Below are 16131 nucleotides of genomic sequence, written 5' to 3'. Positions count from 1 at the left end.
CATTTTTCTGGGGCCTTTATCAAATCTTTTGCTACAAGACATTTTGTACAGAATACTAGCTTACTGTATTTTATTTAGAAGTAGATCTGCATTTTTATTCTGGCCACAAAATAGCTGAAGCAGTGTTAACTTCCGATGAACCAATTTTAAAAATCTGCCTATACTCAGAATAACCCTTTGAATATAGGTTTCAGAGTAACAGCCATGTTAGTCTGTATTCGCAAAAAGAAAAGGAGTACTTGTGGCACCTTAGAGACTAACCAATTTATTTGAGCATGTAGCTCACAAAAGCTTATGCTCAAATAAACTGGTTAGTCTCTAAGGTGCCACAAGTACTCCTTTCCTTTGAATATATTACATTAATTTCCTGACATTTTGACACTGGAGAGAAAGCTTTTGGTGATACTCACTGCTTAGCAAAACAAATAATACATCCTACGGGGATTTAAAGAAGTAGTACATTTTAGTTTCATATAGTTGCTGAAGTAAAATTAAATAACTATTTCCAAATCCCATGACCCTTCAGAGCTTTTATTTCATTTCCTCCTCCTTGAAGTAACTCCTTCCTTTCAAATATCCACTATTACAATTTATCTAACACTCATCTCTCATACAGCTGGTGAAATCTGAAAGGTTTTAGGTTTCTTTGTAAGATGAAAAAAATCTTTAAAACATTCACACCTTCTGTTTGGTTTATTAGTATTTTATTATTGTTTTCAATCATTTTAAACACTGATGGCACCCAATTCTATTGTGAGAACCAATGCAGTTTGTGAGCCTAATTCTGTTCTCACAGAAGTCAAGAGCAAAATTCCCATTGACTTTAGCAGGGACAGGATCAAGCCCAGTGTGTTGGTTTTACATTCCAACATTTACAATCTTAAAATGGTAATAATGATAATTTAAAAAAATCTTCTCATGTGGTGGGATTTTCTAGATAGTTTTTCCCTGCCCCATAAGTACTCTCCCTTCTCCTCCTTTTGCACTGGGAAAAAAAAAGAAAAAAAAAAAGCTAGTATTCTGTACTTTCATGTAGTCATTGCACTTTTTAAAAAGTATCCCTGTGTAGCACATCTCACGAGGCGGCAGGGAGGCACTTCTTATGTAATCGTTTATCAGCAGATTTTTCATTAATTTTGACCAATTATGCTGGTCTCTTTAAAAAGATTATACACATCTGTCTGCTTTTTCTTGTGACCTTTTGACCTTAAACAATATAGTCTAGATTTTTAAAAAATCCTAAATTAGGGTGATGGATGAGAAGTATTTAATGATAGCCAAAATCAATGATTATTATAATAAGCAACAGAGCAGGTCAACACTTTCTGTTGAAAGGTTTTTTGATGAAAAAATGCTTTTTCCATTTTGGTTGAAGTTTTCCAACTTCTCAACAAAAACTGACTTCTCAGATATATTTTGGAGGGTTTTCAAAAATGGAAATTTTTTACCAAAATCTAAAAGATTTTTTTAAATTTCAACATTTTCACAGGAAACTTCAAATTAAATGCATTTTTTTAAAAAAACCCATAGAAGACATTTGGGATTTTTCTATTAGCTTCAATAAGCAACACAATATGTATGATCTGTTAAAATTCTGTTAATACCGGTGAGTTTTGGCTGGAATAGCCATAATCCTTCCACAAGAAACCTGACACCTTCTAGTTTAGGAAACTTTCCTTCTCTTGAATCTCCAAATTTTTCTTCTCCTCACACATTTCTTACTTTAAAACCCTGTAGTCACACTGTCTGGAGTGGTTCCTGACTAGGAGTGCCAAGTTCAGACTTTTCAAGAAGCAAGGCGGAGAGCCCAAACTTGGTTGTATGTGCTATAATTACAAAGTTCACCAACCCAGTAATAAGTGTGAACACCTAAAGCAGTATAACATTCTTACTATGGAGTCACAGACAGTCCCCCTGGGCATTCCAGGTATCTTGCCATCCAGGCAAGCTGAACTTAGTTATAATTGGTTGCTATATACCAAAGATCACAAAATATTCAGCTTCCTCCCAGTCCCAAGATACCAGTCACTTGCCCTAGTTCAATTTGTACCCTAGATCTCACACCAAAGACAACACTTGTAACTAATCCTGTAGTAAACTAACTAAAGATTTATTAACTAGGAAAAATAAATGAGTTATTACAAGGTTAAAGCAGGCAAATATCTATACACACATGAGTTACAGTCTATGGTTTTACAAGGTGACAGAGTTGTAATAATCTGTCAACTCTGAATGTCTTTTAGGGCTAACCCAGATTGACCCTAGAGATCTCTGCTTCTGTTCCATAGCTCCAGCCATGTGAGAGTCCAAACAGCAAAACAGAGATGAAAAAATTTCTTGTCAGATGTTTTGATTTCCTTCTTCCAGAATTCAAGCTGAGGGGATGAACCCTTTTGCACATAGCCTCTTCATGGGTGTAAAGGGGCAATTAACAAATTCTTTTTATTGTGATGTCCCACAATGGCTCATTAGGTTTTGATAGGCCTCCGTGATGATTAGACAATAGGGGTGTTGGAACAATTTTTATAGTGGGGGTGCTGAGACAAAACTGTAAACGCTGTATACCACTTCAAGCTTTCCCCCTTTTTTACTAAGAATTTCACTATGTTAGTTATGTTGCTTGTTTTAGGATCCCTCTTTCAACCTAAGCTGTTTTATAAGGCTCAGCTGGAGAAATATACCACTCTCAGACACTAGGCACGTCATATATATATATTTAGATAAAAACTGATTTAATTTGTAGCAACACTCCTAGTATTCATCCAATATAATGTTATAAAGGTACTGAAGAAAATAAGAACGGCCATACTGGGTCAGTTCAGTTGTCCATCTAGCCCAGTGTCCTATTTTCTGACAGTGGCCTGTGCCAAACACTTCAGAGGGAATGAACAGAAAAGGGCAATTATCAAGTGATCCACCCCTGTCATTGAGTCCCAGCTTCTGGCAGTCAGAGGTTTATGGACACCAGAGAATGTGGTTACATCTCTGACTGCCTTGGCTAATAGCTATTGCTGGACCTATTCTTCATGAATTTATTTAATTCTATTTGAACCCAGTTATACTTTACAACATCCTCTAGCAATGTGTTCCTATATTGACTGTGACTTGTGTGAAGAAGTACTTCCTTATTTTTGTTTTAAACCTGCCCACTATTAATTTCATTGGATGAAACCCGGTTCTTGTGTTATGTAAAAGATAAATAATACTTCACTATCCATTCTCTCCACACTGTTCATAATAAGAAAAGGAGGACTAGTGGCACCTTAGAGGCTAACCAATTTATTTGAGCATAAGCTTTCGTGAGCTACAGCTCACTTGCTCAAAGAAATTGGTTAGTCTCTAAGGTGCCACTAGTACTCCTTTTCTTTTTGCGAATACAGACTAACACGGCTGCTACTCTGAAAACTGTTCATAATGTTATAGACCTCTATCATATTCCCCCTTAATTGTCTCTTTTTTCTAAACTGAAGAATCGTAGTCTTTTTAATCTCTCCTCACATGGAAGCTGTTTCATACTCCTAATCATTTTTATTGCCTTTCTCTTCCAATTCCAGTATATCTTTTTTGAGATGGGGTGACCAGAACTGAAAACAATATTCAAGCATACCATGGATTTATATAATGGCATTATGGTATTTTCTGTCTTATTAGCTATCCCTTTCCTATTAGCTCCGAAGATTCTGTTGGCTTTTTTGACTGCCACTGCACACTAAGCAGATGTTTTCAGAGAACTATCCACAGTGACTTCAAGAAGAAAAGGAGTACTTGTGGCACCTTAGAGACTAACCAATTTATGTGAGAATGAGCTTTCGTGAGCTACAGCTCACTTCATCACTTCATCCTTTTCTTTTTGTGAATACAGACTAACACGGCTGTTACTCTGAAACCAGTGACTTTCCTGAGTGGTAGCAACTAATTTAGACCCCATCATTTTGTATGTATAGTTGGGATTATTTTTTCCAACGTGCATTACTTTGCATTTACCAACATTAAATTTCATTTGCCACTTTCTTGCCCAGTCACCAAGTTTTGTGAGATCCCTTTGTAACTCTTTACAGTCAGCTTTGGACTTAACCATTTGAGTAAATTAATATTGTCTGCAAACTTTGCTACCTTACTGTTTACCCCATTTTTCCAAATCATTTATGAATATGTTGAACAGAACTTGTCCCAGTACAGACCCTTGGGGGACCCGGCTATTTACCTTACTCCATTGTGAAAACTGACCATTTATTCCTACACTTTGTTTTCTACTTTTTAACCAGTTACTGATCCACGACAAGACCTTCCCTATAGAGCTGTCAATTAATCACAGTTAACCCACATGATTAGCTCAAAAAAATTAATCGTGATTAATCACACTTTTAATCGCACTGTTAAACTATAGAATACCAATTGAAATTTATTAAATATTTTTGGATGTTTTTCTAATTTTCAAATATATTGATTTCAATTAGAGCACAAAATACAAAGTGTACAGTGCTCACCTTATATTATTATTTTTATTACAAATACTTTCACTGCAAAAATGATAAACCAAGAAATAGTATTTTTCAATTCACCTCATACAAGTACTGAAGTGCAATCTCTTTATCATGAAAGTGCAGCTTACAAATGTAGATTTTTTTTTGTTACATAACTGCCCTCAAAAAAACCAAAACAATGTAAAACCTTAGAGCCAACAAGTCCATTCAGTCCTATTTCTTGTTCAGCTAATTGCGAAGACAAACAAGTTTGTTTACATTTACAGGACATAATACTACCTACTTCTTATTTACAATGCCGTGACCACCAGCCCAGCCCGGCACCATGGCCTCCACAGTGACAGCCTTCATCACAGTGGCCCTTTTGGACACCCTGGGCGTATTGCCAGGGACAGGTCCAGTGCCCAAGATTTAGGTCAGTGTTGGTGTCATAGAATCATAGAATATCAGGGTTGGAAGGGACCTCAGGAGGTCATCTAGTCCAACCCCCTGCTCAAAGCAGGACCAATCCCCAATTAAATAATCCCAGCCAGAGCTTTGTCAAGCCTGACCTTAAAAACTTCTAAGGAAGGAGATTCTACCACCTCCCTAGGTAACACATTCCAGTGTTTCACCACCCTCCTAGTGAAAAAGTTTTTCCTAATATCCAACCTAAACCTCCCCCACTGCAACTTGAGACCATTACTCCTTGTCCTGTCATCTTCTACCACTGAGAATAGTCTAGAACCATCCTCTTTGGAACCACCTCTCAGGTAGTTGAAAGCATCTATCAAATCCCCCCTCATTCTTCTCTTCTGCAGACTAAACAATCCCAGTTCCCTCAGCCTCTTCTCATAAGTCATGTGTTCCAGAGCCCTAATCATTTTTGTTGCCCTTCGCTGGACTCTTTCCAATTTATCCACATCCTTCTTGTAGTGTGGGACCCAAAACTGGACACAGTACTCCAGATGAGGCCTCACCAATGTCGAATAGAGGGGAATGATCACGTCCCTCGATCTGCTGGCTATGCCCCTACTTATACATCCCAAAATGCCATTGGCCTTCTTGGCAACAAGGGCACACTGTTGACTCATATCCAGCTTCTCGTCCACTGTCATCCATAGGTCCTTTTCCGCAGAACTGCTGCCTAGCCATTCAGTCCCTAGTCTGCAGCGGTGCATGGGATTCTTCTGTCCTAAGTGCAGGACCCTGCACTTATCCTTGTTGAACCTCATCAGATTTCTTTTGGCCCAATCCTCCAATTTGTCTAGGTCCCTCTGTATCCTATCCCTACCTGCCACCGTATCTACCACTCCTAGTTTAGTATCATCCAAAAATTTGCTGAGGGTGCAATCCACACCATCCTCCAGATCATTTATGAAGATATTGAACAAAACCGGCCCCAGGACCAACCCTTGGGGCATTCCACTTGATACCGGCTGCCAACAAGACATGGAGCCATTGATCACTACCTGTTGAGCCCAACAATCTAGCCAACTTTCTACCCACCTTATAGTGCATTCATCCAGCCCATAGTTCTTTAACTTGCTGACAAGCATACTGTGGGAGACTGTGTCGAAGCTTTGCTAAAGTCAAGAAACAATACATTCACTGTTTTCCCTTCATTCGTCCTCGGCGTCCTTCGCCCCACCTGCAGGCAATGCTGGCACCGCTTGCAGCGGCACTGCCAACAGAAGCACCAGCACCGCTGTTGCCCCCTCAGCTCTGGCACCAACCCTCCCATCAGCGGTACCACCGGTGGCTACAGCTTCGATTCCACCAGCGTCGATGATATCTGCATCGCCGGAACCAGCAACTTCAGCATCTGCTTCAGCACCGATATTTCTGCCCCCAGTGGTCCCAGTATCGCAAGTTGTGGAATATGGCATGCCGTGAGACCCATGGGGTGCTGAAGGGAGTGAGCAGGGTCCACTGGCAGACCTCTCCTCCTCATCCTCCCCAGATGAAGTGGTGGCAGGGATGTCGCTGGCCCCAGGTCTGGAGGATAACAGGCTAAACTCCATGGAGCTGTCCTGTTCTGATCAAGTCACGCAAGTTCTACTTGGCAGTAGAAAGCCCTCCAGAATGGCAACGTACCTTGCCAAGTAGAAGAGTTTCTCTGTCTGGTCGGAGCAGCACTGTCAGTCACCAGTGCTCGCCTTGGTGCCATTCATACTGGACTACCTCCTCATTCTTAAGCAACAGGCACTATCCATGTCATCAATAAGGGTCCACTTAGCCACCATCTCCGCCTTCCATCCAGGCGCAGATGGCCGCTCAGTCTTCGTGAACCTGATGGTCAGCCATTTCCTTAAAGGTCTCAACAGACTATACCTGCAAGTACAACAGCCTATCCCAGCTTGGGACCTTAACCTAGTCCTTTCCAGACTTACGAGCCCACCATTTGAGCCACTGCCGATGTGCTTCCTGCTTTACTTTTCATGCAAGGTGGCGTTTCTGGTGGCGATAGGAGAGTGTCGGAGCTCAGGGCCCTTACATCAGAACCCCCTTACACTGTGTTCCATAAAGACAAGATTCAGCTCAGGCCTCACCCTGCTTTTCTCTCTAAGGTTGTCTCCCATTTCACATCAACCAGGACATCTTCCTCCCAGTATTCTGTCCTAAGCTGCATTCCTGCAGCCGGAAGCAGAGGCTTTACTCATTGGATGTCCTCAGGGCACTAACCTTCTATATCGAGAGAACAAAGCCATTATGAAAGTCCATCCAGTTATTTGTAGTCTTCCCTGGATCACGTCATGCTTTCAGGAGTGTTATGACTTGGCGAAGGTGCCCGCTCGAGCAATCACCACACGCTCCACCAGGGCTCAGGCTTCCTCAGCAGCATTCCTGGCACAGGTCCCCACACAGGAAATCTGCAGAGCGGCAATGTGGTCCTCGATACACACTTTCACGACTCACTATGCAATCACTCAACAGGCCAGAGACGATGCGGCCTTCGGACGAGTATGCTCCAATCAGTGGATGACTCCGACCACACCTCCTGAACTTTGGCTTTTGAGTCACTGGATTGGAATGGACATGAACAAGCACTCAAAGAAAGAATGGTTACTCACCTTCTCATAACTGTTGTTCTTCGAGATGCATTGTTCATGTTCATGTCCATGCCAATGCCCACCCTCCTACACCTCTGTCGGAGCAGCCGGCAAGAAGGAACTGAGTGGGTTGGGGATTGGCAGGGCTCTCTATTGGAAGCCATGAAGGCACGACTCCAGGGGGTGCCCAGGCCAACCCTACGGATGCTGCTAAGGGAAAAATCTTCCAGCTGGCATGCACATGGCACGCACACACCTGATTGGAATGGACATGAACATTACATCTCGAAGAACAACAGTTATGAGAAGGTGAGTAACTGTTTTTTTCCTGCCTCCAGCCACATGACATGGATTAGGGTTTACACATTGTTATGCCGCTATTACATGGCAGGACTCCAGTGACTAATGTTATAATTTTGTTCAATATAATATATCATAATTTTAATATCACATGATATCATAATATCCTCCACTGTTAGCTATAATTCCAACAAATCAATACAACTAATTAACAAAACACACAAATAACAACATCTAGGATGCAGTTCAGGGCAGACAACCTGAACTCAATTGACGGATGAGAGGGTTATTCTGCTTTTTATTGGACATCTGCCAATAACTGTTATTTGTGAACTTTGATGGTTTGTTAGTCACATGGTCACTTTTCATTCTCAAAAGAGTTCCTTCTGTGTAGATCCAGCACAGATCCTGAGTTTGCCATTCCTGCTCTTTTCATTGTCAGTGACTGGGTGGACTTGCGTTACTTCTGTCAGTTCACAAGCTCTGTCAATAGCATTCTGGATGTGTTAGGGGGTGTCCTCCTTGGTTTTATTTAGTTGTCTATTATTCCTCTTGTAGGAGAGGCCATCCAGCCAGATCGTTATTTATGAAGTATGACCATTTATATCTGTTAAATTACCTGCAATTTCTTTAAAATCCACCTCCCTATCCCACTTGCAAGGGGGTAACAGTTTGATATTCTTTATATAGCATTTCTTCCCTTCTAGTTTATTAACATATAGTTCTTTTGTAACTATTTTAAAGTTTATTGGCTGAGGCTGAAGAATCTTGTTAGATATGGCACTAGGCTTCTTTCCTTCTGCCCTTAAATCTTTGAACTGATGACAAGTTATTCCATAATTGTCCGTTATGGGGTTCTTGCTCCTCCTTTTTATGGATCTTGAACAGGCCAATGTGAGAGACAAGATACGGGACTAGATGGACAAATGGTCAATGGCGATTTCTATATTCCTATATTCCTTTGTTCTAGTTTCAAAATCATTTGACTTTAATAAGACACATTAGCATGGATCAATTACACAGGAAAAGAAAATATAAGATCAGGTTTGAATAATGTAACCCAAGCCTTTATTATAGTAAATCACATAAATCTGCTATGAAAGTTTAATCAGTGTAGGCTGTCATGCTGTTGGCTAGTTTCAGAGCTTCTTACCCCATTGCACAGGCCATTATAGTTCAGTAGAAGATTAGCAATTTGCATGCATATAGTGTAATTATTCCTGGACGTACAATTGTCTTTTATCTAGAGATGTGAGAGCTTGACCGGTCTTCCTTGTGAAGTAGGCTTTTCTGTTTTTCTTTTAGAAAAAAATTCTCAACCCTTTCAAGCCCAAAGAGAGCTTCCAAAGTCAAGGGAGAAATCCTACAGAACCAGATTTAAGCATTTAGGCCTAAAATCTTCCATCAGATTCACCAGGAAGAGCTCATATAAGCAGTTTCAAATTAAATGTTATTCTGGCTGCGACACATCAATGTTAATCTCTGAAAGTGCCCATACATAGAATCACAGAATCACAGAACTGGAAGGGAGGTCATCTAGTCCAGTTCCCTGCACTCAAGGCAGGATTAAGTATTATCTAGACCGTCCCTGACAGGTATTTGTCCAACCTGCTCTTAAAAATCCCCAGTGATGGAGATTCCATCGCTTCCCTAGGCAATTTATTCCAGTGCTTAACCACTCTGACAGTTAGAAAGTTTTTCCTAATGTCCAACCTAAACCTCTCTTGCTCCCATAGCTTCTTGTCCTATCCTCAGAGGTTATGAAGAAAACTATTCCCCCCTCTCCTTGTAACAACCTTTTATGTACTTAAAAACTGTTATTATGTCCCCCCTCAGTCTTCTCTTCTCCACATTAAACAAACCCATTTTTTGAATCTTCCCTCATAGGTCATGTTTTTTAGACCTTTAATCATTTGTATTGCTCTTCTCTGGACTTTCTCCAATTTGTCCACATCTTTCCTGAAATGTGACACCCAGAACTGGACACAGTACTTCAGTTAATAATACGCGAAGTAGAGTGGAAAAATTACTAAGCGCGAAGTAGAGTGGAAGAATTACTTCCCGTGTCTTGCTTACAGTACTCCTGCTAATACATCCCAGAAAGATGTTTACACTGTTGACTCATATTTAGCTTGTGATAAACATAAAATATTGTTGAAAACATGAAATACCATTTTCAACTGGGTCTGAGCCATTACTACAAACTGGAAATAGACAAACTGATCCCCAAAAGAGGGCATTTTGCCATAGAAAAGGAACATATTTCACACCAAAGGACCACTTACTCCAATTCTTCTGTTTTGGCGCTATCTTAGGTTAAAGTTATTTAGAGAGGAAAAGCTATTGATTTGTCACCGTTTGCAGACTGTGCAGGCTCTGGGGTGAGCCAAATGGATACACTTTTCTCTTTACTGCTTTTTGAATGCCAAATATTGTATCTGGCCCTAGTGCAGATAGAAAGAAGGCTACAAGACCCTTCTATCCTCTTGCATTCCTGTTTAAGGGACAGGAAGGGCTTTCTTGTATTATCTCTTGAGGCACAATGACAAGGCAGAAACAGCAAGAAAGAAGACAAGTCCATGGATCTGTCTCACCCTGCATCAGTCCATGGGGTCCCCTAGAATCACCGTGGGAAAGATGCCCATGCGCAGCAAAGAGCTGGGAGAAGGAATTTGCTTTCTGAGGCACGGTTTGTGCACATGCGCGTGTGCACGCGTGCTCTGCACTAGAGCCTGCCAAAATTTGAAAAAAAATCTTTTTGTCAAAAATGGCCTTTTAATGAAAACAAGAAATCTGCAAAGCGTTGACTTCCAACCTTTTTGTGACTTTTTTTATTGAAATGTTTATCTGTTCTCTTCAAAATAATTAGCGAAAAATTTTGTTTACCAAAACCAAGGTTTCTTGGTCGACCACTTCCTGGAAGTCCATTTTCTGTAAACAAATACATCTGGGGGGAAAAAGTCAATTAAAGAATTTCATGGAAAAAATAGGAAAATGAAAACGGAGTCCGTTTCAAATCCCGTGATGTGGAGACAACTTTAACAATTTTCAGTATATTTTGTTTTAATTTTTTGACCAGCTCTGCTGTGCTCTACCCCTTAGTTAGGGCCATGTGCCCCATAAGGAAGAGAGTGCAAGAGGATACACGTAATATTTTCAGTGTATGAGACCAGTCCCACCAACCGCAATTCCAGGCCCCTGGGTGTGGTGGGGGTGTGGGCTCTGGGAGGGATATTGGGCGCAGGATGCAGGCTCTAGGCTGGGGCAGAGGGTTGGGGTGCAAGAGGGGGTCAGGGGATGAGCGCTTACCTCGAGCGGCTCCTGAAAGAGACTGGCAGTGGCTCCTAGGTGGGGGGCTGAGGGAGTCTCCGTGCACTGCTGCCCGCAGACACTGCTCCCACAGCGCCCATTGGCCACAGTTCCCAGCCAATGGGCACTGCAGAGTCAACGCTAAGGGTGGGGGCAGCGTGTGGAGACCCCTTTCCCCAGGGGCCACAGGGACATCAGCCTCTTCTGGGAGTGGCATGGAGCAGTGGAGTGAGGGTGCAGGAAGCCTGCCTTAGCCCTGCTGCGCTGGCAGCGACCAGGGGCCTCCAGGACCTTTTAAATTGCCTGGGCCCCTGGGCAATTGCCCCCTTTGCGCCCCTCCTCCTCCTCGTCGACTGGCCTGTATGAGACAGAGCCACAGGCTGGTTCATTGAGTGGAACATGTTAGTGCAAAAATAAGCATCTCATGCATACTTTGATTTACAGCTCTTTGATTGTAAGTGAGAGGACTGAGAATCAGGGCCATTATTTTTCTTTTCTCTGAGTACTCTACCTTCAAATGTAAGGATTCTCTCCACCGGTCAGTTAGGTGCTGTGCTGTGGGGGGGGCAGAGGATTTTATACAATGAGAGAGACACTCTGGGTTATTTTTTTTCCTCATGGAGATGTATTTTTCCTTTGTTCTTGTCCTTAATCTAACATACATGGAATGGCTCACATGCTTAAATTTAGGAACCTGTTTAAGGAACTTTGCCAAATCAGGGTCTTATTATTTAATATAGATCTATTCATGTTAACAATGAAGGTTTCGTCTAAATGTAAATCTACCTTTGTATCTCAATATATGTGCACCAAAATCCTGACCAGTGTAGAGTTATATGAAAATTATTATTGAATTTTTAAGGTATTTTTTTAAATTCAGACTGTAGGGTTCAAACTTTCAAAAGGCAGGAGCCCAGGCACTTGACTGTACAGACAGCTTCTGCAATGGTGCATATAAAAAACTAATCCTTCACATGCACAGTTATTCCATTTGAATTCAAGTGCAATTGCAGGTCAGCTTTTGCAAGTGCAGTTTTTGTGCAAGCTAAGGGCCTCCCTTGACAGAGTATATCTCTAATTGGAAAAAGAAAAGGAGTACTTGTGACACCATAAGCGAAAGCTTATGCTCAAATAAATTTGTTAGTCTCTGAGGTGCCACAAGTACTCCTTTTCTTTTTGCAGATACAGTCTAACATGGCTGCTACTCTGAAACCTATCTCTAATTGGTAATCTATGAATAAGCAGCCTTAAAGGTTGTGAATCCTGCTAAACAACTTGTACTATCACTTTCCCATTTCTTATTACTGCGATGCTACAAAACAAAGGAAGATGTCAATGGTAAGAATGTGAATCCAAGGGTCCTCTTTGGGCCCACACTGACTGTTCTCTCCATAAATGTTGTAGGACTGTCAGCTCCTAAACAGGAAATTATTGCTGATACTTACACAAAATACCAGTGCCATGTTCTCTACCTACAGGAGATACACTCAGGATTACAGGACAAATGACCCAGGACATTAGGAATGATGTTGGCTGTGGAGAGACAGTCAATTTGGCAGCACTTTATTGTTAAGGCAGGTATCAGGATTGTATCCATCTAAAAAATGGAAGAGAATAATATCAAGCTTCTCACCGCTGAGAAGGATAAGATCTCCATAATTTCCATCTAGAAGCCACCAGAGATACTATTCAATTTCATCGACCCACCTGTATGACAATGAAGAGTACCACACATTAATTGGTGATTTCAACAGCCATAACAGTCAAGGGGGCTATACAGAGAGCAAAGATGATAGAAACTTGGCAGTTGCTCATCAGCTGAGCCTGCAGCTCCCTAGTTCTTTTAACAGTGGCCAGTGGAAGCATGTGTATAAGCCTGACCTAAGCTTTGTTAGTACTACATTAGCTCACATGTGTAGAAAATTGGTGCTAGACCTAATTCCGAGTGCATACCACCACCCAATGGGAATTGAGGTAAGCACTGGTATCTTTTGTATCATGGTGTCAGAATGAAGTTCAACTTCAACAAAGCAAACTAGCTGGCATTCGCCAAAGATCTTGACACAGCTGTCAGACCTATTGCACTGATATCAAGAAATATGGCTGCTTTGTCGATGCTGTGCATCTGTCTACTAGGTGAAACATATCTTGTGGATGTCAGAGGGAATATAACCTTGGCCTAACTCCCCGAACAGCCATACTGTATGAGACATCCAGGCAAAAATTCCAAGCAGACCCCTTTGGTGATGACACAATAGCTGCTGGTGAACATCTACTGTTGGAAATTTCTAAAGAACACCTAAAATCCTGGGAGAACTTAATAGAATCTGTGGATATTACACTTAACAGCAAAAAAACATAGTAGACCATATGTAGACTCTCCAACTCTGATATTTCAACATCTGGGTAATCAGATTGCCCACCAAATGCTACTACATGGGAAGGATAAGTGGACTACCACTACCAACTAGTCATCACTTCGGAAAATACCTCTGGATACATCCAGCAATCTAGATCTTAAAGTGCCTTCTCCATGAAGGATTGGATTCGGGCATCAATATCCTGAAAATAGGGAAAGCAGTAGGCTTAGATAACATCTGAACTGAACAGATCAAAAATTTCAGCCTACATAAATGGAAGGGACTCTTGAGTATGTTTAAGATTTGTCTCATCTAGCTCAAGATACTGAAAATCCGGTGACAAGCCAAGGTAGTGGCCCTTTTGAAGCCTGGTAAGGAACCATCCAACCCAAACAATTTTTGACCTCTCTCTCTTGTGTGATATTTTAAAATTGTTTGAGTGACTACTGTTGTATTGCCTTATACAAATTATCAGACCACTTCTGATCAATGAACAGGTTGGTCATGTAATGAATAGCTTCTGAATTTGATGCAACATATCAAAGATAAATATGAACAGGGATTGATTAGAATAGAGAATGACTCTGTATCCAGGGTACTTTGGCTCCCACCAGTCAAGCACCTTCCACCCAGTGCAGATCAACTCCAGAGTATATGGTGTTGTCTTAATCGACTCTGCACTGGAGTTGGTTGGTCTGGAGATGTGATGTTCAACTGGGCCTACATCACTGTCCCAATACTCATGACTGTGGCAGAAAGCCTGAAAACATGAAATATCTCCTGTGATGCCAGCAGCTTGTGCACAAATTCTCTTCCAGTGACCTGGCAGAGTGCAATGACTGGGCAATTGCATGTTTACAGATGTGGCAGGAAGCAGTATGAGGACATGACCCCAAGGCCTCATTTAAGGAATAGGGGATAAGTAGGAAGGAACAATAGGCACATAGCTGAGGAATTCTAAACCCAATACTATTCACTGCTGCTTTTGTTGCAGCACTTGATAGTGATATAGGTATCTGATAAATGTCAGTACTAGGCTTAGCCTTGGATTACCGCATTGCTGTCCATAGTGAGAAGAACATATTCATTTAATAACTGGCAACAAGACAACAATAAGGGTATCTGCATTTTCCATCTTGCAAATATGCAAATGTACAGCTTTGTTGTTATTCCCAAACACATGCTGACATAAAATACAGAGTTATGATAAATTAGACTCTCCTGCTTGAGATAATGGAAGTGTCCTAGACCAGAAACCTCTTTTTCAGTACCATTGTTATGACATGATTGATCAGAAAATTATAAAACTGCCTGGTAAGCATACTGTATATGTATGGACATCATCCTTTACACACAGAAAAAAGGCCAATGCTCGCAACTGTCACTCATGCTAGTAATTCTCACTCACCCATAGAGTCTCGTTTAAGTAAATGGGACTACTTATATGAATGAGGTTGTTCGATTAAGCCCTAGATTGACAGGCATCACTGCCTACGATGTGGTATTCAGAGATTTCAGTGTAAACCATAGTGAAACTATTGTTGTGGACCAAACTGTTACAGCAGGATGGTCTTCTCCAAAGCTTTAATATATAGTGTTATATGTTTTTGCTAGAGCTAGTAGCAGAAATAAATGTCCTAATGATGCATGAATATATTGTTGTCCAACAACTTGTAGTTGAGGTAGAGACTATCTTAAAGAAACACATTCAATCTTCATTTAAAGACTCTGAGTGATTAAGACTGTTGTAATAATTGGGTTCTAAAGGGGTTCCCTCACTGTAGGTGCACCTCCTTGTGGCTGGGTCTGGGAATTAGCTCTGACCCCGGCTGGTGCCCCCTTCTGTCAGTTGCTCATGCTGTGGTTCCCCCCAACCCCCACTCTGTGTGACTCTGGGTTCTCCCTCTTCATGACTCAGCCTCCTATTGGTTCACTATATAATTCCCTCCCTTCTAGGGCAACAAAGTCTCACCAAAGAAGCTGGCTGATGTTACCTCAGATGATCTTCTGTTCCACCTCTAGTTCCTGTGCCATTTCCCAGTGGCCAGTAGGGGAATCTGGGCCCACCTGTTATTCTGGGTTCCAGCTCAGGGACCCTATGACTAGCAATTTAGGTCTGCTCAGCTTCAGATCCTGTTGCTGTTTCCTGGGCTCCTTCCTACCCCATCTCTCTAATCTATAAGTTTATATTGGAACTTCCTCTGCTCCTAATGGCTAATTGACCTCTGGCCTCTTGTAAGTCTTTTAAGTCTCCCCAGTCCAGGCAGCACCCTAGGGTGTATCCTTCCCCTGGCTCTCCTCATTGTCCTTGGCCAACTCCCTTTCCCTCTAAAGAGTGACTACAGACCATGTGCCTGTAGCCCTTTCCTTCTCTCACTTCCTGGCTATATAATCCCAGCCCAGCTCCTTCCCCAGCTGAGCTTCATCAGCTGTTAGGCCTTATCAATCCCTGTGTCAAGCTGTCTGGAATTGCCCATGAACATGAGTGCCAACCTCAGGGCAGACTGTAACAAACCAGGTCACCCAAGCTGATTGTGTGTTCTACAATTAGATTTCACCAAACCAGTATCAGATGTGAACTCCTCAAGCACTATAACAGCCTTCACATGGAGTCTCCAGTCTGTGTTGTCACCCAGGCAAGCCTGC

The sequence above is a fragment of the Eretmochelys imbricata genome, chromosome 1 (assembly GCF_965152235.1).
Source record: "Eretmochelys imbricata isolate rEreImb1 chromosome 1, rEreImb1.hap1, whole genome shotgun sequence".
Lineage (NCBI taxonomy): Eukaryota > Metazoa > Chordata > Testudines > Cheloniidae > Eretmochelys > Eretmochelys imbricata.
Note: the sequence above shows the minus strand (reverse complement) of the source record.